This window comes from Dipodomys ordii, unplaced genomic scaffold (genome assembly GCF_000151885.1).
Source record: "Dipodomys ordii isolate 6190 unplaced genomic scaffold, Dord_2.0 Scaffold28, whole genome shotgun sequence".
Classification (NCBI taxonomy): Eukaryota; Metazoa; Chordata; class Mammalia; order Rodentia; family Heteromyidae; genus Dipodomys; species Dipodomys ordii.
In genome coordinates this window covers 10,878,747-10,902,462 of record NW_012267244.1, presented here as the reverse complement: position 1 = coordinate 10,902,462, position 23,716 = coordinate 10,878,747, and the positions used below count along the sequence as shown (strand labels likewise).

Here is a 23,716-nt window from a genome sequence, read left to right as displayed (position 1 = left end):
GTCCACTCGATTATTTTGTAATAGCCTCAGTTATAAATCAACCATCATGTACAATGTTCACATTCTATCCGACTATAAGCATTTTCACCAATAGAATCAAACATATAACACTCATAATCTTGTTTTTTATGATATGAAAGTGTCACCACCATCATGGAATGACACATCTGGAGCATGGCAATGTGATGAGAGACTTGCCTTTTTCAGCTTTGCCCTATTTTAACTATTACAAAAGACTGGAATATCTGTTGCTTTAACTCTTTAAATCCCAATGATCCATGCATTTCCAACTCAAGTTTAGTCCCACTGAATCAGTATCTGTGCTTCATATTCACAGGCATGTTCAAATTTAAGAAGCACTTCTCCAGGACTGCTCTCCTCCCACCCATCCCATAGACATATACTTTGGCCCTAGATCTCAGGTTGCCTCTGCTCTCTGAAGACCAACTTTGTCTCCAAAGGGCCCAGTTACCATGACAACCTAGTCTCTAGTATTCCACCCACCTGGCTGTGCCCTAGCCAACTCAGCCTCCTCCTTTGACTTACCAAGGGAATGGTGTCCAAGATGGTTAAGAACGTACAAGGCTTTTTGTTCCCCTTACCCCCCCCAAAATGTGTTCACAAGGAATAAGATCTATTTTTAGGCCATCAACTGCCAGCGCATCCTGGCTTACCCAGTCCCTCTCCTCCCACTTGCCCAATTAGAAAGATCTTATTGTTTCCTGGCATACAATTCCAAGGGCATTGAACACAGGCAGGGGATGCAAAGAAGGGCTACAAGAACAGCTCTTAGTGAATGGAAACAAGATGATTTCTGCTCAAAGCAATTTCCTCAGCACCCACCCTCTCCTCCCACCACAGACCCCATGCTGAAGGGACGCCAAGGCCACGTGGAAGTAACAGAACACCAACATATGCAAGACATATTTTTCACCCTTAAAATATAGCAGAAAGGAGGGACAGCCAATCAGTTAACTCTCCCTTCATCCCACCCAAGTAGAAAGCTTAAATGTCAAATCCCAATTTTCCAGATAATAAAGATGAGTCCATTTTTTTTAATGTGAAGAATTGTGCCTAAAACAACTGTCAACTTCAAAAGCTTCTCACCTACCTGTGTTCTTAAATTCTTCCTGGACAACCCTGGACAAGACTCTTAACACCTTTTGGCTTTATCCCCTTTTCTTTGCTTACAGAACATGTCACTAATTCATATCAGTGATTTCCCTGCTGAGCTTCCGTGCTACACTGGAATCCTCAATGGAATATTAGTCCTGAAGCACATCAGACTCACCGTAAAACCTGGAACCCATGCAAATCATAGCTTTCATTTTCAAAAATTTCCCCAGGTGATTCATCTGCACACTGAGGTTTGAGGGGCGACATGGGCTGCTGCCACTGAGATGATCCACAAAGCCAGCCCTACATGTTATCCTGGGCTAGTCATTCGTAGGATTTCTAACCTTTAATATCCCAATTTCTTTTGTGTGTGTGTGTGTGTGTGTGTGTCCCAGTCCTGGGGTTTGAATTCAAGGCCTGGGCACTGGACCTGAGCTTGTGTGTTTAAAGCTATATACTCTAGCACTTGAACCACAGTTCTAGTTCTAGCTTTTTGGTGATTAATTGGAGATAAGGATCCCATGAACTTTCCCAGCCTGGCTTCCAACCACACTCCTCAGATCTTAGCTTCCTGCTAGGATATGGGCATGAGCTACTGGCAACTGACTTAATATCCCAATTTTTTTTTTCGGGGGGGGGGTCCAGTCGCGGGGCCTGAACTCTGGGCCTGGGCGCTGTCTCTTCAGCTCAAGGCTAGCACTCTACCACTTGAGCCACAGCGCCACCTTCGGCTTTTTTCTTTTGGCTTATGTGGTGCTGAGGAATCAAACCCAGGGCCTCATGCATGCAAGGCCAGCGCTCTACCACTGAGCCACCTTCTCAGCCCCTATCCCAATTTCTATTCTGACTTCTTTTGAAGTCTCAAATTGGAGGCTGACCCATGAAAAAAATTAAATTAGGAGCAAATGTCCAAAGATAGGAAGACAATGTAAAAAGCCAGACATATGGCTATAAAATATCTTTACACTTAGCAATACTAGGCCCATATTTGCATACAAGAACAGATAATCAAAGCTAAGTAGTGCCTATGTGATTTAGACAGGGAATAGACTCTCTAGTGTAGTATACTACCTCCTGCTGCCTTTCACAGCCTATTCTACTCTGCCTGCTGCCTATCTGAATGTGTGACGAAAGGCTGGCAGAAATTATAGTTATGTATATCTGATTCCTAGCACTGCCATTCAATGCAGTCTGATGATCCTAGACATGTAGCTAAACCCACTAGAGTTTGAATGATAGTCCCTCCAAAATTCCCTATTGAAACTTAATCTCCAATGCAGCAATATTAAGTGGTGGGCCTTTGGGAGGCAATGAAGTTATAGTGCTTAGCCATCAAGAATGGATTAACACACTTACTAAATGGTTCCAGGATGCAAGAAGGGCTTGCTCCACTGTCTTTCTGCTGGATGAGGACACAGGAACAAGATACTATCTTGGATGCAGAGAGTAAGTTAGGGCTATCACATGATCTAGAACTTCCCAGTCTCCCCAGACATTTATTGCTTTTCCCATTTCTCTTCCTCCTCTACTTTTGCAGTGCTGGAGATCAAACCAGAGCTTTGTGCATGTGAGGCCACTGGGTTATATCAAGTACATTTCTTTAGCTACTCAGGAGGCTGAGGAGTTTGAAGCCAGCCTGGACAGGAAAATCCAGGAGACTCTATCTACAATAAACTACAAAAAGAGCTGGAAATAGAGCTATGGCTTAAGTGATAAAGCACTACCTTGAACATAAAAGCTGAGGGACCGTGCTCAGACCTAGAGTTCATGCCTCGGGAACAGAACCAAAAAAACAAAAAACAAAAAACAAAAAAACATTTCTTGGTTTTTATCAAATACCCAAACTAAAGTTTGTGGGTTTTTTTTTAAAATATAGTAGTACAAACAGCCTTTCCCTGAGCCTCTTTCCATATCTGTGAAATTAGGGGTAACATTTAACTTACTAGTTGATTGAGATATTATGAGAATACTCAGCACAGTGCCATGCATATAGTATGTACTCAATGAAGGTAGTAATTGCTATTTTACCCCATTGGTGCTTAACGAAACTACCTTTTCTAGACTACTACCCTCACACACACACACACTGAAACAGGGCTATGCTACCCCTCACACCATCTTCTGGGGTAGGGAATAAGATGCTGTAGTTTTTGAGTATGTCTGGTCAGGCCGCCCATATCAGCATCGGAGGATGCTAAAACCGTACAACAGCTCCTGCAGCCAAACTTAGCATTTTCCTTATCACCCCTTAAAGAATGAGCCAAACTATTTACTGTTGGTATTTTTTAAGTTAGCACTTTCAATTGCCTCCCTTTGAAGTTCCTAAGATATTCATTTTAATTCCATTTTTTGGCCCACACAAATCTTCCCCTCCTCTGACTTCACATTATACTTAGTTAGGACCACACAGTTTAGTATCTAATGTTCTTTCAATTTCATAAAGGCCATGTACATGTCCACAGAAACTGTAAGTGTTCCCCAAAGGTCATTAGCAAACTATGTTGCAAACAGAAAGTTTTAAAAATACACAAATGTATTTTGTGTATACACACAGGCCCACACATGAATGCATGCACACATGCACACACTCACACAGCAGTTTCCTTCATTCTTTCAAGCAAAACAGAGCCCCCTCTTGTGCATTTACGTTATTCCAGCAAAGTGCTAAGGAATATAGCAAACATAATACTTACCATGTCCATCAATATCTGTTTCCTGCCTGCTAAAAGGCATGATTTTTATGTTAATGAAACTATGAAATGGAACTATTCCAGCCATCTTTGGTAACATTTGAAACATGCATTGTATAATAAATGAAAAGGTACTAAACTGGGTCACTGTCATGTTTCCTTAAAAAGTGACTGGTGATGATCTTGGGGCTGCAGCGTTTTATCTGCCAACGCAGCAAAACTGACGGAAGAAACATGATATGTCTTTCCAAAAACAATGGTTTTCGTGCAAGTTCCTCATCTCAGTTCTAAAATATCAGTGAGTGATTCCAACAGGCCACAGGCCCTGGCCTTAGCTGTCCTTTTCAGGAACCACATGGGGCTCACATTCACGGCTTTCAGAACTCAGAGGCCTGGCCCAACAGCAGGAACTGTTTGGGAGAGCCACAAAGGTCATTTTTAGTCTCTATGTTGGAAGGCAGCAGGGGTGTTTGAGCATCCTGTTACTGCTGCTTCTGCATAACCAGCTTTGACTCACAAACAGGAGTTAAATAAGCCATGCTTTGCATGTGAGGAGGACTAAGTCTAGGTTCACAACATGGATGGGTAACTATGGCTCACAACTTAAGTGTATACATTTTCATAAGAGTCTGAAGATTTCCAACATAAAGAAAAGATAAATGTTTAAAGAACTGGGCATGCTATTTATCCCGATCTAAGCATTATGCATGCAATATGTATCAATGTTTTATACTATATCCCATACACAGGTAGAATTTAAAACTTTCCTACTTTCCTTTCCATCTTTTTTTTTTTAAAATAAGACCAGCTATAAAATTCATGGGGGTTAATCATAGACCTGAACAATAGCTCCTCTTTCTCCACAGGACAGACAATAAGACTCTACTTAAAGCCTTGATTCAGAATGATGCACTCATTTGAACAAAACACACAGTCCCTACTTGGTTGAAGGGATGCAAAGAGTTTTCATCCCATACTTTTGGCCTTTAGCAACAACGAAACCCCAAGGTTTACCAAAGTCCTATATCTTTGGTGAGGGCAATACTGACCTCTAGCATTGCTGAAGAGAATCATAGAAGTATTTGGGCACAGCCTGAAAAAATAGCTTTATTAGAACAGAGAACAAAGAGAAAGCTCCTTGCCTCCCTCTTAGAGGAAGTATGCCCCTGACTTAACTGGTTGACATACTACCTTTGAGTCTGCAGTCCCCATCCCCAAACCCAGCTATCCAGCAACCCTGCTTCTCAGAACAGACTCTTAACCAGCCATCTTGAAAGCAAGACCTAAGGGAAGCACTCCTTCACCAAGAGCACCTCTCAAGTATTTTCCTGGTAACACAGTAGAACACACCCATGAGAAAGAGACCCCAAGCCTGGTGATAGCGTCTTCAAGTTTTTACCCTTGAGGCCCTGAGATGTGGGAGCTACTGTTTCCTACATACTCTGCTATGGAAAACACATGGCAGACCCTGACCTGTCACCTCTGGTCAAGACTCCTGGATGGGCTGTTCACCAAGTCCTTGGGAAGAAGATGAAGTCCCTTTTACATACTCTTGCAGCAAGATGTGACATTTGATAATTCAGTTACTAAAACAGATCCCAACTTCCAGTGATGAAGGATCCAGTAACAACCAAGAATGAGAAAAACATAAATAGTCCCCAAAAGACATCTATAGAATATAGTCCTCAGTTTATCCGTGCAAGGTCCAACAGCAGTCAGAGTTGGTGCAGCTTGATCACTTGTGCATCTATTTAGAGGAGGATGGTCATCATCTCATGGCTGTTTTGCCTGGAGCTGACAGAAATCATACTACTGATGTTAAGTTTAGAAACAAATAACAAATAACAACAACAACGAAGAGCCAGGTGCTGGTGACTCATGCTGACAAACTCTCACTATTCAGGAGACTGAGATCCAGCACAGTTTGAAGTGAGCTCACGCAGACAAGTCCACACTTGACGCCATCTCCCATTAGCCAGTAAAAAGCCAGGTTAGAGGAGTAAATCAAGTAGAGCACCAGCTGTGAGACTTTGAGTTCAAACTCCAGTACCAGAAAAAAAAATCTGTAAATGCATCCCCCTATTAGAAATAACAGTAGAAACTTTGAATTTGAAGTATGACAAAGGTCTGTTTTATGGAAAAAAGCCTTTTTTTTCTTTTCTTTTTCTTTCTTTCTTTCTTTTTTTTTTTTGGTGGTGCTGGTCTTGGGACTTGAACTCTGGGCCTGGGTGCTGTCCTTGAGCTTTTGTATTCAAGGCTAGCACTCTACCATTGTAACCACAGCTGTACTTCTGGCCTTTTTTTGGTAGTTAATTGGTGATAAGAGTCTCATGGGCTTTTCTGTCCAGGCCGGCTGAGAGAAGCCATTTTTAATTATAGAGTCCTTAAGGTATAGAAATTTAATAGCTCTATAAGCTTTCTATTCATTTTAAGACTTGTCATTAAAGGGTTCCCACATCCTTAAGAAACAAATCCTGCAGCCCTGTCATGACTCTAGTCTGTCATTAGGAAAAGAGGAAGCAGCCATCTTTCCCAGGCCTCACGTTACCCTAGGGCTGCTTTCTCCAGCAGATCCCTCAAGAAGCTAAGGTTTCTGAATGGGAATGGCAGGCACAGAGTCAAGCACACTCACTCCCAGAGCTGCCACATCCAAGCGTCTCTGTTCCTCTGCCCAATCCACCAGCAAAAGGCACCTGTGAATTGCTTTTTGAAACTTTACAGAATCCTCTGGTAGCCCCTCTCAGCTGTGGCTGCTCTGTTTGCATCCTGGGAAGTGAACTTACTTCTCTCACAGCTCCAGCTAAGCAAAGCTGCCAGGCCCAGGCCATGTCTGGCTTGTGCTGGTGTCTCTTCTCCCTTAATAATCATGTGTCCATCTCATGCCTACCCTTTAAGGTCCAGCTCAAAGCCACCTCTATCAAGGAGTCTTTCCCATTAGACTACAGCCCTCCTGAAGGGAGCTGGGTCTTTATCTAAGCCACTTCAATGCCATGAGTACTTTTTCACAGCATGTCTCTTTTCCCTCACTAAACAGAACACAGATCCCTTGAGTTCTGAGTCTCTAGGACTCACCTTCACATCCTCCACAGGGCATCCACCCAGTAAGTGCTCATTAAGGAACCTCCCTAGGGTTCCATCCTGCTTACAGAGGGGCAGCAAGGGCTCACAAAGCTTCCTGAGTTCCAGGTGTATACGCCCTCCAATGCTTACCCTTCCCCTTTGTTCCTCTTTTAAGGGTATAGTAGGTAAATCTGCCCTCAGTCTTGCCCTAAGAGGCAATCCTGAGGCTCAGGCTGAAGTTTCCTAAGTGTAGGTACACAGCTGGTATAACCCAAGACAGATGCCCTCAGGATGTAAGTTCTAGAACTCTCTAGAACTCTCTGGCAGGACTGCAGAAAGAGCTTTTCCTTAGCTAGTCTGATCACTAAGCTATGCTCCACATGCAAGGCCCACTGGAAAAGCCACATCAAATGCACTCTAGTGTGGAAAACACAAAGGCAGGTCATCACCTGTCACCTCCGATCAGGCAATTTTCTGAGGGAAATGGTAAGGTTTGTGCACAGTGACAACATGGACAAAATATCAGGCTAGACACAAAGTCACTGCTGCATGTAAAATGGGGGTGAGAGGGTGGCTTAGTATAGGGCTAGAAGTGCTGGTCTAAGCCTTTGATCAACTCCTATAATTCCATGTAGAATGTAAGACATCTGGTTTCTATAGTCACCAAATTCCATGAAAGAAGGGAACATGTGCATCTTCCACATTCCATTCTGTATCCTTGCACAGTGTCTTCCAAACACAGGTCTACAGGTGAATGAACAGAGCCCAAATCTTGGTTTTTGACTCATCACAGCACATTCTAAATACAAAAGCATATCAGCCTCACCATTTCTGGATTTGGATAGGTGGGGACAGGTAAGCATACAGTCTTTAAAATCAAATCTGATAACTGCTTTCTTACAGGAGGACCAAACTAAGAGTGAGAAGTGAGCTAGCACACATCTGTTGTAATAGTTGCTAACAGGGTAAAGGGTGTAAAGGTGCTTGAATCCTCAAGTGAAGGATCTGTGCCGATGCAACAAGGCTCTAAAACTCTGCTACTGACCACAGCAATTTTAAAGGAGCTTGTCAGCAAGTCTGGCCACCTTGGGAGGAAAACCAGGCAAAAGGCAAAGAAGCATGATAGTAAGTTCTGGGCCCTTTTTGTTTTTTACACACAACAAAACATGAAACAAGCAACTAATGCAACCATTTCAGCAGGCTATAACTGTATTTCAGTATGCTTTTCAGAAACTAGGTCAGCAACTAAGCCTTTCTTCGTTGCCTTTTTTTCTCTTTTTAAAGAAAACACTCCTTCACCAAAATATGGAATTCATCTACACTGTCATTCCAAGTGGAGGGTGGACTCATTTCCTCTGAATCTGTGTGTCTCTTGCTCCCACTCACTCTCATTTTTCATGGACAATGAATGAATGGAAACACCCTCCTGCCTCTCTGAGACAGATGTCTTGGAGAGCAGTGACAAGCTGCCCGTCTCTGGGGGGCAGGTCACACAGTCAAACAGCGGTTGGCTCTATGATTATGGTAAGGATGCTTCTGTACATCCAGCTCCAGAGTTCTCTACCAGAACTCAGACAGTTGCTTATTCAACAACTCTCCCCTTGAACCCCTATCTGTCAAGAGGTGACACCTCAGACTCTAGCTCAGCACTCTTCATCCTCTGCTACAGAATCGAGTGTGGGACTTCTAGTGTGGGAGTTTCCCCTGTAAAGATGGAGCATGGTCAACCCTTCCACAAAAATGTTACTTTCAGGAAGTGAGATAGTCACTTGGGAAAGAACATGGACATTTTAAGCCACTAGGGTACTGTTTAGGAAGTCCTGCCAGACAAGGAGGCCCTTGCAGTTAGAAATTATTATTACTCAATACTTCCCAAGTGCCTCTATCAGTTCAGTGTTCCCCCTGAGGGCCTTACTTGGTCCCTGAAACTAGCTAACTCTCACCTTGTTGAAAAAGACTAAGTATGATGTAGGGAGGCAGATTATTCAGCCACCTGGATGTTCTGTGAAATAGTTCTCAACAGCCCCAGCATTTCCAAATACACCTACAAAAATAAATGTACAAACCTAAACCCCTGTTAGATTTACTCCCTAGGAGAGCTATAGAAAAAAAAAGTCAGCAGAAGCTAAGGCACACACTTCAGCCACCTGTTCTTGGCACAGACCAAGGACTGGTTCACTCACAGCAGGTTATGAAGTCATTCAAGGCCAACTCCCAAAACCAGACTTATCCCTACATATCAGTCTTTGGTAAAGGCCATGATAGAGGAAGAAAGAGAAGCAAAGATGAAAATCTGAGAAAGACACTCAAGATTTAAAAACTTATCACCTTTCATCTACCTTAGTAATATATCACTAGCTGCTAAGCCATTTAAAATTCTAATTTCTACAGAACCCCAAGAAGCTTTGGAGTGGCTGAGAGTCATTAAGGCCAGGCACAAATATATACTTTTCAGAGCTTCAAATGCTTGCTTGGTATGAATATACACTGTCAAAGTCACACTATTGGCACCCTTTTTCTATCAATGAAGATCATGTATATACAACATTAAAATTCAGCTTTATATGAAGCAACCCTTGAGTAAATGGATTGATGACAAAGGAGTAACTACAGCAGGAAAGATAGTTCTTCATGCTCAGCATCCTCACTTACCGAAACCACTGGAGGACAGGGAATTGAGAAAGCCAAACAGACATACACAATGGAGGGGGAAGGGGAGATATTAGTAGATATAATACATCAGAACATTTAAGGGAATCAACTAAAGCCAGAGACTCATCCCATCTTCAGTTCCATGACTTTATCAACTGTGTGAGCCCAGGCAAATCACTCCGCCTGTTTCTCCATGTGTGACATAAGGATAATAGAGCCACTGATTCTTAGGATGGATAATGCACATTAGCTAGGTACAGTGTCCAGCAAATGGAAAGCTCTGAATAAAGGATAGCTTTTATCTCATGACTTTCACTAACTTCAACTTCAGTGCTTGCTTGGGCTAGCACAATCCAGCAAAATCACCTGCACATATGACCAGAATTGGCCTCTTGTTCTTGTACTTAAAGGCCACACGTCTGTATGTCCTGTTTATGTTGACTGAGAGTTTCCTGATGACATAGTAGTTACACAGGAACATTTATTTGTTTAATTTGCTGTCTGCTGCTCCCAAATGTCTGTGGATTGATCTATGTGGATCTCAGAATTGTAATCATTAGCTGCTAGGCTGAAGAGGTTTCTCTCTGTTTGTTTTTACTAGAAGTCAGTTCTCTGAACCTGTGGTTTGCAAACTGGCTTTCTGAGCATGGAACACTATTAAACAGAATTTGTCTGACAAACCAATCCCAGTTCTGTACATGAAACAGATAATCAGAGCTGTATTGAGTTAAAAGATGTTGAAATGGGGTTCCTTCCCCACACCCTCATCTCTGAGTAATACCTAAAATGCCTCTAAGAACAGGACTACTCTGCACTACTCACAGAAAGACATTTATGTGATACTTATTTCTCCAACTTCAGTCTCGTGGCCTAGAAACTTGAAGCAGAAGAGTCTCTTTGGCCAGCTCCTGCTTATCACCTTTCACTTCATTGGTAACAATGCCAGAGATTCATAAACCATTCCTCTTTGCTTCCTAAATGTCCCTGTGAGCTGTGCAGACACCCAGGTCCTTATTTTCTTTCTTTTATTGATTATATATGGAGTTATATCAACACTCCTCCCCTGCTAACTCCCAAAATGTTTACAGGGCTGGACCAACAATATGTATATCATTATTATCAGTTTCTGAGGAGCCATATTCTACTGACAAGTTTTTTGTACCCACTAGGCAATAATATATAAACCAAGAAAGGTTGAGCCAAAAAATCCAAAAAAAACCTCACCAAAAATCCCTAATAATTTTCCATTAGAACACCATCCTCATAGTGGAATATGTGCTCTTTGCGATGCTTGAGAAATACCAGCATGGTTTCTATACATGTGGTAGGTAACAGAGACAGAAAATTAGAGAGAAATCCAGAGCTGGAGGTCAGAATAATAAAGCAGCTGGAGAAAGTCATTACTTGCGAAAACACAAAACTGAGAAGCAGGCCCTGTCTCCTTGGTTTAATTGCTGCTCAGCGGAAGCATGACATAGATTGCAGTGTGGGAATCTAAGAGGTAGAGGGGGGATTTGTTCAGGGTGGTCTGAGGGAGACCAGCCAGGAGTGATGGGGCTGGAGCCAACCAACAAAAAATCCCAACCAATAGTGAGAAAAATATTTCCTCCTTAGAAAAGGCTGTTCCATCTCCCCAGAGAACAGTTGGAAGACTCCCAGCCTGACTCACTCGGAAACAGATTTTACAAAGCACTGCAGGGTATCCCAAAGGGAATAGTCTGGCCGTGAGGAAGGAAGAAGATTCATGACCAAGTGGGTCTTTTCCAGCTCTAACTCTTTTGATTCCCGGATCCTTCTGCCTCTTCCCAACTCACTGCAGCTAGCATGGTCAGAGTGAGACAGCCAGGAGCCTCTGACCTGAGAGTTGTGGGCCTAGATGTAACCCGTGGTCAGGGCTCTTAGCTGAAGCCTCCTGTGGTCTGCCTGTTATTTCATGAGCACCACCTGGCCTTGGGGCACAGAGGACAGCAGAAGTGGCATCCAAGGAACTAGTGCTGCCAGCCAGACTTGGGTACCTGACCCCTGCCCTCTCCTACCTCTGCCAATTGGAAACAGGCCCCTGTGCCATCTGCCAATCAGATTTGCTCCTAGGAGACAGGAAAAACTAAAGCTGTTCTGTGATAGGATTACTAGAAAGGTCTCACACCCTGCAGCTGAACAGCAGATGGGGCAGGTGGGTCTATCTAAAGCTGTATCTGCTTAAATCTGACTATTAAGCTGTAAGAAGAAACCCTGGATGATACTGGTTACCCTCAGTAATAGCTGTCAGGCTGGCCCTTGGAAACTCCCTGAGCACAGGTAGGAAGGCTAGCACTTTTCCATCAGCCTCTCTAACGTTGCAAAGGCAGAATGAGTTCAACCCTGCTGAGTCCTTCTGGAATTGGGGGCCATTGTCTGGTGTTGTTCATTGGTATATCAAATACACTATTCACTTGACTCGAGCTTCTGGAAAACCCATCTAGGAATTCAGTTGTAAACCAGAAAGGGTTCCTAATAAGTATTATATTAACTTCAAAAAGACATGTTGGGGTTTGGCTTCAGAATTATTGTTTGATGCTTATGCTTATGCTGGTATATCCATTAAGCTACTGTTTTGTAGCAAAGCACCTCAAACGTCCAACAGCAATGTGGCTTCCAACAGCAATGGTTTATCCTCTTCATAATTCCCTAGTTTGGCGATACAACTCTCCCTCTAGCTTCACATGGCCTTGACTGTTTCCTGTGTTCGGCAAGGTCTGTTGTCCTGGAAGACTCTCAGAGCCTCATTTACACCTCTAGCAGTGCCCACCACCAACTTCCTTATATGAAGATCTTAGAGCTCTGTTTCAAGAGGGTGAAAGCAGAAGCTGCCAGATCTCTTGAGGCTGAGACTGTGAGACTTACACAATATTTCTATGCCATTCTATCTGTGTAAGCACATTAAAAGGCCAGTCCAGACTTAAAGGGTGAGGAAATAAGGTCCCAGTTCTTGCTCCAAATTGTTTAAAAGAGTTTGTGACCATTTTTAATCAAGCCCATATCAGTGTCCCCAACTGAGTCAGAATGATGCAAGTTCTGGAATGTAGTCACAGTCCCTCTAAGGCAGATACTGAATCCTGAATCTGACCCTTGAAAAGCCACTGCATACATTAGCATGCTGAAATCTATGAGAAGTCCTGCAATGAAAATAAACCCTGTTGCTTTGTTTAATCATTAACAGATATGTTTATAGAAGCAGATGAAGGCATGTTCCTGTCATTCAATTTTATAAAATCTCATCATGAATTCTGGATTTTTAGAACAATTCTAGTTTTAGCATTCTTTGTCTTCCTGTCTTATGAAATATTCCAAAATGTCACATATATGTCTAAAATACCTTCTGATACACAAGGAAGAGATGTACTATATAACAAGAGCTGAGTTTAGGTTTTCAAAGGGGAAAATTACTGAATTATCTGTTGGGTAAATTGGACGTGAAGAAACTTCTACTCAAACTCATCTTGAAAATGTTCCTAAAAGCTGTATTCTCAAAGGTTTGGTGTCTTCTTCTTCAAGTATAATATTTCTGAATAGTGAGACATTTTGAGTCTTACAAAGTGAATGTAAAGATACAATATGATAAACTTCATAACTTTAAAATTAGAGGCAACAGTAAAAACTAATAGCAAGCAGGAGGCCAACAACAAGCAGGAGCCCAATGGCTTTTTTTCCACAAAGGACTAGTGAGACACTCTATTTCGTACCTGTTGGCTATAAACACAACTTCACCTATAATTTCTGACTCAATGGAAAATGTGCATCCATATTCAGAACCACGTTCTTCACTAGTAGCTTTCAACAGCTATGACACGGGAGAAAATATTAACAATTGGGTCATGAGAATATGATAGTCCTAATAGGGGGTAAAAGATTTACTACAGATGAATGGATCCAAAATTTGTGGTACCTATATACAATGGAGGACAAAATAATGGCATTCACAGGGAAATGGATGGAACTGGAAAAAATCATTTTGAGTGAGGTAAACCAAGAGCAAAGAGACAAACGGCACATGGTCTCCTTGATATGTGGGTGTTAAATCCAAAATGTAAGGAGATACAACCAAGTAAACAAGACTGGAGAAACAAAGGACTTCCACTCACCTGGTCATTACTAAATGACCCCATGTTGCTGACCACATATATGGTATATCTGTGCACATCTGAGAGAAACTAGGAGGAGGACACAGAGGGAAACAGGGGAAAACATACAATAGCAGGACTCATCAGCTGCACTGGACATTGACCAAAATGAACTAAGCAACTCAATGGCAGCGATAGGAGGAAAGGAATGAGTGGAAAAGAGGGAACAGCTGACACTAAGCAAAAAGAAAGAAATGTACATATCACCCGATGTGGAAGAAATAGCTGTACTGTCAAAGCTCATAGAATTCACAAACTTTATAGACCACAATAAAGACAATTTGCGCCATGAAGGAGAGAATGTGTTTATGGCATTAACTAAGTATCACTATCTCACAAGACTATGAAATTTATGTAATCAGCCACAATAAAAAAAAAAAAGATTCATGTGTGGAGGGCTAAGTCAGATCAAGGGTTTGCTGGTTTGATTAGAGTACTCACAAGACCAGAATAGGTAATGACAGTCTCCTCAAATTTAGGAAGCACACCCTTGTACGTGGAGAAGAGTGCCAATATACCATAAAAGCACACTGAAATACTGAATATAGTTCAGACTGAAAAGTATCCCATTTCCTTTGGCATTCACTCATACTGGAGAAGGGGATTGACAAGGGGTACAGAGAAGGATCTATTTTCATCTGACTGCAGCTTATTACAATCAACTATTCTTATATACTCATTCACTGATGGAACATGATTTATCCAAAGACACCCAATAGTGAGAGGCCAAATTATCAAATAGACTCAAGATCTCCTAACATTTCATTTTTTTGGTCAAATTCTTTTTAAGTCTTTGATCTTGTGTTTGAAATCATTAGGGAACCATATCCTTGAAGCTTAAATTGTGATTTTAAAAGACAAAATAAAAGTGAATTTTCAGAGGAATGGGGAATTCCATGGGGAAATACACTCATAGATGATGAAAGAGGAAGCAAGAATTCCTAAGGGAGAAAGAATTGTGAGTATACTGGTCAGTCTAAAAAATAAACAAGGTGACGGCTTGTTTTATAGCTAAGTCACTTGAAGAGCCTTTGGGAGACAGGTTAGCTCTTTACTATTTAGCTACATCCCCAGACTTCACGTACAATTTTAAATTTAGATCTCAAGATGTAAATTTAAGTAGTAAGATATGATAAGATGGTAATTGATCTATCATCTTCAGGTCCTTCCTAGTGAAGGATCTGGAAGTAATTTTCAGCTCCTACCCCCTGGAGCTTTCTTCCCCTTCACAAACATACCTACTCCATCAGTTACGCAGGAAAAAATTACTAAAGGGACTGAAAAACGGGAGGAAACTCATCAATTACTTCATTCCCTTTCTCAATCCATGTACTATAAGGATTTAAGTGCAGACATGTCCTTCAAGAATGGCCGAAGGCACCAACTGTAGAAAACTACTACTAAGATCTATTAAATATAGCTTCCAGACATATAGAACACTCAGGAGGCGTGAGTTAAAAGCACCTGGTAAGTAGAGAATAAATAGCATGTATATGTATAATACTGACCACCTACATACAGCATGCCAATTTTCCCCTTCAAGAAGCCACGCATGCACCATGCAGGATCACCAATTCGCCACTTGATATAAAACGCATATGTTTGAAACTTTGAACCCACATGAGTTCTCTAAGCTCCATTCATCATTCTGTATCTAAGTTGCTAATACAATGACAGGATGTTCAATGGGGACTTGGCTTATCAGCCAACAAAAATGGTTCAGACATAAACCTTACAGCTGTTCATCATTTGTGTCAGAGAGATAGTAAAAGCAGAGGTGAAATCTTCAGGAAATTCGCAAGCTGACCTTTCCTGCCTGCCTTCCCAGCCCCACTATACATCATGTTAATCAAACCAAGCCACTCACTAATTTTTGACCATCCTCTGTACTTCAGTCCTCCTTGCCTCCTCCTCCTATGTTCATCTCTACCTGTCATCCCTCAGCAAAAGCTGGTCATCTTCAAGAGTCCATTTGAATGACAAAACTAGTCGAAATAATTTCCTCTGTCCCCAGTATAACTGGTTTACCACAATGGCCGTGATGTCTCTGGTGCTTGTTTCCTCCTGGCTAGATTGGGAGTTCAAAAGGACAGCAACAGTGCCATTTTTGGTTATTTTTTGGTTGCCCCAGAATCACACAATAATTCTAGATGACTAGATTTCTGTAGCCTGAAAAGTATATACTTTATCCCTTGGATGACAAGAGTTGTAAATAAAAATAATAAGGAACACTTACAAAAAAGCATTTAGTGCCGGGTGCCGGTGGCTCACGCCTGTAATCCTAGCTCAGGAGGCTGAGATCTGAGGATCACGGTTCAAAGCCAGCCCAGGCAGGAAAGTCCATGAGACTCTTATCGCTAATAAACCACTACAAAACTAGAAGTGGTGCTGTGGCTCAAGTGTAGAGTGCTCTCCTTGAGCTAAAGAGCACAAGGACAGCGCCCAAATCCAGAGTTCAAGCCCCACGACCGACCAAAAAATAAAAATAAAAAAGCATTTACCATGTCAAGTTGTATCAGTAAGGCTTTTTGCATTTTGCATGTGTAACAGAAATGAATAGGAAAATACAGCACTAAAGGACCCAGTAATAGCACTGGATTCTACCTTCTTTCCTTCCCCAGGAATTCCCCCCAACTAATGGAGGTGGCTATGTTCAGCCTTGTCTGGTCACAGATTTCCGACAGATTTTTGTTCTGTTCCAGATCTCAGAACTTGGAAACAATACTGTAATTTCCTTGTGGGCCTCATTAACTTCTGCAAGTTGATTAGTGTTGGGGAAACTCCAACACTGTGAGGAGCGCCAACAATACAATGGCTCCAAGTATTACTCTTAGTTTGTAGCCTTTTGACTGAGGCACACATTTTGGGGAACATCATTCAGACATCTCTCAGAGATTTTTCCTATAGTGTCTTCTCATGTCAGGACCAATGGAATCTGCTTTGGAAGAAGCCAACTTAAGAAGAGGACCAGACTAAAGCAACTAAACATACTAAAGGGAGGGCGGCCATCTTCAGGTATAGAAAATATTCCCAATACACAAAGCCTAGCCATGGAACATCCCTACTAAATAATCTTTCCATGTCACCATTATAATTGGCCTGGCAGGCTCAGCAAGAGAACTGAGCTGTCTCAAATCCATGGGAATTAGTGTAGTGTATGTGTTCTAAAACAGAGTGGGCAATTTCAAACTTCATGGTATTAAATTTCCTTTTATTCTTCAATAAGCCCTAAAAAAAACTCCACCCCTGAGGCTATCTTAAAGTCTTCCAATCTTTATGAGACAAGTCATCCTACTTTCATTCTCAAAAATATTAATTTTATTCCCTCAAAGAATCTTATGAAAATATTTGTATTTCTTGCCTGAGTTCCCTTAGAGATAAGCTGAAAACTAGCTAATAAAGGATAATTCCAACATGAACAAAAACAATATATAGTGGAATATGGAAATAATTAAGACCTGAAAAAAATTATGGCTAGCCTTCAAACCAGAAAGCACTATGCAGGGGTTCTTACTTGATTAATATACACTAATATACACATATTCAGGGTATACCTTGTTTTATACAAAACAAGTGTTTTTTTTAATTTTCAAGATTTTACAAATAGATAAGGATTTGCTTCATAAATAAATTGCATTAGCATAGCAGACCCTGCCAAATATTAACTTTGGTTTTAGAAGAATCAGATTTTTATCCATTTGGTAAGAGTAAATCTAGATAGGAAAACATAAACTTACTTAGGGTAAGTAGGCTGCCTGCAGGCAGGACAGACAGGGATGCAGAAGGCGGAAAAGAAGCTTCACTTGGGGGGGTGGGGCATGTGCCTCAGGAATGCTGGTGGAACATTAGGGGAAGACATCCAACACACAGTTGGCTTTAGGAGTCTACCGCCTAGAACAGAGGTTTGGTATGAGAGGTCTGGCCTATGTATGGCAGCTGAAGGTATGCAGTAGATTAGTAAGAGAATGCCAGGAGATGAGGGAGAATGGGAGCCTGGAAACAGTGGATTAAGGGGCAGACTGAAGGTGTTAGAGTGAGAAGACCCAGCAGAACAGACATAGAAGCAGGTAAGAAGCACTCCTTGAGGCTACATTTGTTCTTTATTCTTCTCTTCCTGACAACAGAGAGAAATTAGAAGAAATATGATGGAAGACAGCAAGGATGGGGTACTCACAAATCTGGGTGAGATGGGACATCAGTGTTTACTGCATAGGACTGAATTTCCACATGATGCAGCCTCACCAAGAAGCCACATAGAACTTCTATGGTCTCTGACATGTCCACAACTGAGCTCCTCCTGTTTTATACGCAATTACTGAGCAGATAATTAATCCATGTTGCTATATATGCTAAGAAAATGGGACAAAGTCATAATGATTTTCACATACATGTCAAAATTATCACCATCATAAATGAAATTTTCACTAGAATGGAAGAACACAAACAATTTATAAGGGAGGAAATGCAAATGATTATTCACTTGATGAAAAGTCTTGAATTTAATAACTAATAAGAAAAATATCTAACGTTCCTGAGAAGATTGAAACTGGAACCTAGAAGGGATAAGAAGAAGAGAGAGAGGAATGAACAGCAGCTGTTTTCTGTGATCTCCTGCCATCTTTCCACCTGTTACCTAACAAGGGCTTACAAATTATGGCCTATGGGCCAAACAGGGCAGCTGCCTTTTTGTATATAAAGTTTTATGGAAACACATACACAAATATCAGCAAAAAATTAACATTAAATACTATTTTCACATCATAAACTGTCATTTAAGAATCTGAAAGTTCCTTATTAAACGGAGTGCTATAAAACAAGCATTCTTTTATATAATCAACAATACCCCAGCTTTACTGGGAATATTTTATAACTGAAGAATGCTGCACATGAAACAACATTCAAAGTTTATAATTAATAGGTAAAAATAAAAATCAACTCAAGTGCCAGACACAGAAGAAAGTTTGAAGCAATTTCTATATACACCAGAGTGGATTGCTAAAACCACAGAAATGTTTTTTACAAGCAAATTTAAACAACATGGAGAACTTTCTATAATAGGCAAAAGTAATTGGATATAAAGTTGTATGCAGAGTAAGAACTCAATTATGTGAGACACAGAAAATACATACAAAAATGTGGCCATTAGGAAGTAGGGTGACATTTCTATATACATACAGATTATCTGGATGATCAAAGAGGGGCATATATAAACATGTGGCAATCCCAGTCCAGACATAACATTGTTATTCTTGGTGTCAACTAACACAACATGGTTATCAAAGGCAGCTCAGTAAGCCACAGTTTAAATTGGAAGAACTTTAAAACCAAGGAAAAAACTTTTAATTGATTCTCTTCCTCCTTTCCTGTGTCCTGACAAATTTACAAGCATATTTCTTGACATTCATTCTGTGTTAGTTCCCTGCACCCTACTTTACATATAGTGTATCCCTGTCTTTCTTTGAAACCTGTGAGATAAGTGAGAGCCAAAGAGCGTGTCAGTAGATTGTTCAAGGTCATGCATGTAATTAAAATATGGAGCAGGGATTTGAGCCTAGAAAGTCTGACTATATTAAAAAGAAAAGTCTGCCAGTAGAAGTCCCTTTATGTGAACCCCACATAGAACTCACACTTTCCATGCCTTCCTACAATTCCCACAGAGCTGGTGCTGCCTTTTGTTGCCAATGAGGTGCAGGAAGGGAAGAGTTTGCTTAAAGAGAGCAGTGAACACCTGGCAGAGTAGCTCCTCAGACTCTGAATCCACTTACTTAATACCTAGTGACAGGCTCCAGGAAGAATTCTGGCAAATTTCTCAAACCAGTGAGAAAGACTACCCCCATGTAAGAGGATGGAGCACCGGTGGGTACAGAAACTATCAGGGCACACAGATAACTCTCACTTCAGCTGAAATTCCAACCCATGTGTCCAGTAGAGGGGGATATCTGCCAAGTACTGCTGATGTCAAGGCTCTCCTCAAACTGCAATCACTCCCTCTGCACAAGAGAAAGCTGAGACACAATGTAGGTAACAAGAAATAGCAATCCCCACAACTGACCAAAAAAAAAAAAAAAGGAAAAGAAAAGAAACAGGCCACAATTCTCTGCAAGTCAGAGGCCATAGTTCAGAATGGCTATTTATAAATAATATATATATATATATATATATATATATACATATATATGTATTTTTTGAGTATTTGTATGGGATGAATTCACATCTTAGAAAACAACATCCTGAAAAACATAAAGAATGTTGTTGGTTTTATGGGGCTAACTGTTCAGAAGACGATTATGAGGGAGAATATGACTGAGCACTATAGAGCTCACCAGGCTTTCCCCCAGAATAAGATTAAACAAGCCAGCCTGGCAGTGATCCAGGGTGAGAACTCACAATGAAGGACAAACCCTCACTGGATTTCCTCACATAGGAAACATGGATCCACCTGGCTCGAGTTTTCACACAAGTACTTACATGACAAGCAACAAGGGAAAAGATATGTTTTTCTCACTTAGGCAAATAGTGGCCACTCCTAACAACACAGACCTGTCCCTGCTGAGAATACCTTTACTCATGGAGCAATAGAAACAGCCCAGACTTCAATGCCAAGCCCATGTTGACAGGGCTAAACTTTAAGTAAAATCATGAATATTTGGGTTCAGAAAAATTATATGTCATAAATCCTTTATTTTCAACATATAGAAAGAGGTGTGTTATTTATAATATATAGTATATATAATACATTATATATAATATATAAACATATTACATATACATAAATTTATAATGTATTTTATCTTATATATTATATTCTATAATAATATGGTATAGATGATTATATAATATGTATAAGAATATAAATATTTCTATATAATATGTAGTACTATAATAATAATGTATAAGTTATAGATTCTATATAAATACATATTTTTTTTTGTTCTGGCATTTGGGCTTGAACTCAGGCACTGTCCCTTAGTTTTTTTGTTCAAGGCTGGTGTTCTACTACTCGAGCTATAGCTCTACTTCCAGCTCTAAAATGTGATCCTCAGATCTCAGTCTCTTGAGTAGATAGACTTACAGGCATGAGTCACTGGCGCTACGCTAGGAAACAGCATACATACATACATACATACATGCATACATACATCTTTATGTTTATTCTTTGCTGACCCTAGGCACTGTCCCTGAGCTCATTTATCCTCAAGACTATCACTCTACCAGTTGAGCCATAGTGCCACTTGTTTTTTTCATTGGAGATAAGAGTCTTACAGACTTTCCTGTCCTGGCTGGCTTTGAACTATGACCCTGAGATCTCTGCCTCCTAAGTAGCTAGGATGATAGGTGTGAGCCACCAGTGCCCAGAAATATTAATTATTTTTATTAATAGAAAATAAAATTATCACTACTAAATAAGTATAGAACAGCAATGTAAATACTCTCAGTTTGATAAGGTGCAAAAAATTAGCTTGTTCAGGACACTACCACATCTTCCCCATGATAAAGAGCTCTACTCAATTAATTCTGTAACTCAAAAGTGCTTACAGTTCTCATTTTTAAAGAAAGTCAAAGTTTCCTAACCTAATCAGTAGTAGCTGCTAGAACAACTTAATAAAACTTGAAAAATCAGCAGACCAAAATATTACATATCAACCATCTTTCCTCAAAATCTAAACCAAAATGGTGACCTTTACAATAAGATATATCTTTAAAAATGTTCTGTGTAAGTCTCCTGCACAAGAAGACCCTCCTGGATGATATGTCCAGAGTCCATCCTAGCTCCTTTGGTCTGAGTGCATCCCGGAGGCTACAATGTAATTCTTAGAGAAGCTGGGTGAACAGGCCTCACCTACTGAGAAGAAGTAGATTACAAGTTATAAGGACCATATTTAATTCCTTTCCCACTGCCTTGATTTGCTTGAATGCATACTTCAGGAGATTACTCAACCCCTACTGGTAATATTTTCTGGAAATTCAAGTCTACCCAATCATAAATCATCTATTACTGAACCATTCCCAGCCTTTACCCTGGCTATCTTTCTTTCAAGTAATAAAATTGGGTAATTTGAACTGGCCGTTTCTTCTTCCCCTTTCTGAGAGAAATGATAACAAATGGTGGCATGGTCCATGGAGAAACTCAAAAGAAAAGACAACTTAAGATTTAAATTCAGGGGCTGGGAAGATGGCTCAAGTGGTAGAGCGCTTGCCTTGCATGCCTGAGGCCCTGGGTTTGATTCCTCAGCACCATATAAGCAAAATGAAAAAAAAAAAGCCGGAAGTGGCGCTGTGGCTCAAGTGGTAGAGCGCTAGCCTTGAGCTGAAGAGCTGAGGGACAGCGCCCAGGCCCAGAGTTCAGGCCCCATAACCGGACCCCCCCAAAAAAAATTAAATTCAAAACTTTAAATTTTAAAGCTAAAGAGCTTTAAAATTCATTCATGAATGGTGACAGAACAGAGCATGTCAGAGTTGAAGCATAGGAATTATAGCATTAAATTCAATACTGTTTATGAAACTTCAGTCTTTTATAACACTTTGCTGATGTTTAGCTGAAGGGTGTTTCTAGGCTAAAATAAAAACTTGTGCTGACCATGTAGGATCCAAAAGTTGGAAACGGTGTACTTTTTAATAAACTAAGCTGCTACTCACCTAGAAACTGCTGGCAATATCTGCAAAGTGCTGAGAATTCTCAACAAATAACTTCAGAAAAGTGCCACCTGGAGAAAGAATTTGAACAAAAAGATTAGATTTAAAACATACACACACACACATATACAACATTTACCATGTGTTTTATATGTCATTAAAATATGTGATATTTTTTCAAATACTAGCCCCGTGGATCAATAGTTCAATTTGCATTAGGCCAGCCATTGCTCTGGAACACTGATGCACAAGCACAGGCCTAAATGAAGCTGGAAAAGGAGGCCAGCAGGAATGTGCAGCCCACAGAGCACCCGTTGTTCCCTTCTCCTTCACAAGGCAATCAACTTGAAACCACGTGTGTCTCATAGACGCATGACCATGAACTAGAAACTATAGAGGACTCAACCCAGACATAATTAGGGAATGAAATGATGAGTGAGTCAATTATTCTAGCAGCATGTTATTCACTTTCAGTTACTCTAACTTATTTTAAAGCTAAATTCAAAAAGATATCAAAACCCAAGGAGCTGGAAAAATGGTCACTAAAATCATGACAGCAAAAAGTTGAGAGGAATTTACTTAATGATTCATTTACTTAGGAATCAAGTATTCCTTTTGGTATTTCATGCAAGTTTGTGTGAAACTTGTGAATCAAATTTCAAAAGACAGTGAAAATTGGCTTCGGGATAATCTTCAGAAAAGTATGTCTATTAATACAGAAAGTGTCTTATTATTGATTTATTACATGTGGTTTTGACCAAGCAAGGTCAAAAAATAATCAAAAGGAATTTCAAAACCCAAAGTTTTTAAGTTCTTGCACACTCATAACATAGTTCAGAAGTTCTCAGTCAGGCCTATGTCTTGATCAGTTGTTGTTAAATCATTGTGTGATCTGCTGTTTTCCAGCCCTTGACTTTGTTAAAAATATGCTTTCCTGAAGCCGGTGATGCCTAAAATGCAAGGTAAAAATGAATGTACTTAATTTAAGTATAAAGTAAAAACTAGATTGTTGAAAGGCAATGTGTCTGTAGTAGAAGTTGGGTGGCAAATGGGGAAAAAATGAATCAAGAGCGAGTGCCAGTGACTCATAGCCAGTAAACCCTTACTACTCAAAAAGCCAGAAGTGGAGCTGTGGCTAAAGTGGTATCATACTAGCCTTAAGTAGAAAACCTCAGGGACTGAGCCCAGGCCCTGAGTTCAAGCCCCAGGACTGACACAAAAAAAATAATCACTCATCTGTGGTTTAGTTCTGAACTCTGCAGCCCTGCACATTCATGTTCCCCAGCCCCCCAACCCCGCCCACAATGATAGTTTCCTTGGAATCACATATCCACAAATCTACTACTGCACATTCCAAAAATAGACACATAATAAGTATAGGTAGCCCGAGCCAAGATATTGAAA

At 40.6% G+C, this 23,716-nt stretch overlaps 1 protein-coding gene across 1 annotated transcript in view; it reads right to left on the bottom strand.

Annotated features, from left to right (window-relative positions):
• The window catches only part of Lhfpl2 (lipoma HMGIC fusion partner-like 2), a 129,060-nt gene that overhangs the window by 50,759 nt on the left and 54,585 nt on the right, over window positions 1-23,716 (bottom strand). The window contains exon 2 of the mRNA XM_013015953.1: window positions 22,316-22,383. The gene's annotated coding sequence lies outside the window, so the exon portion shown is untranslated. The remainder of the gene's footprint in view (window positions 1-22,315; window positions 22,384-23,716) is intronic.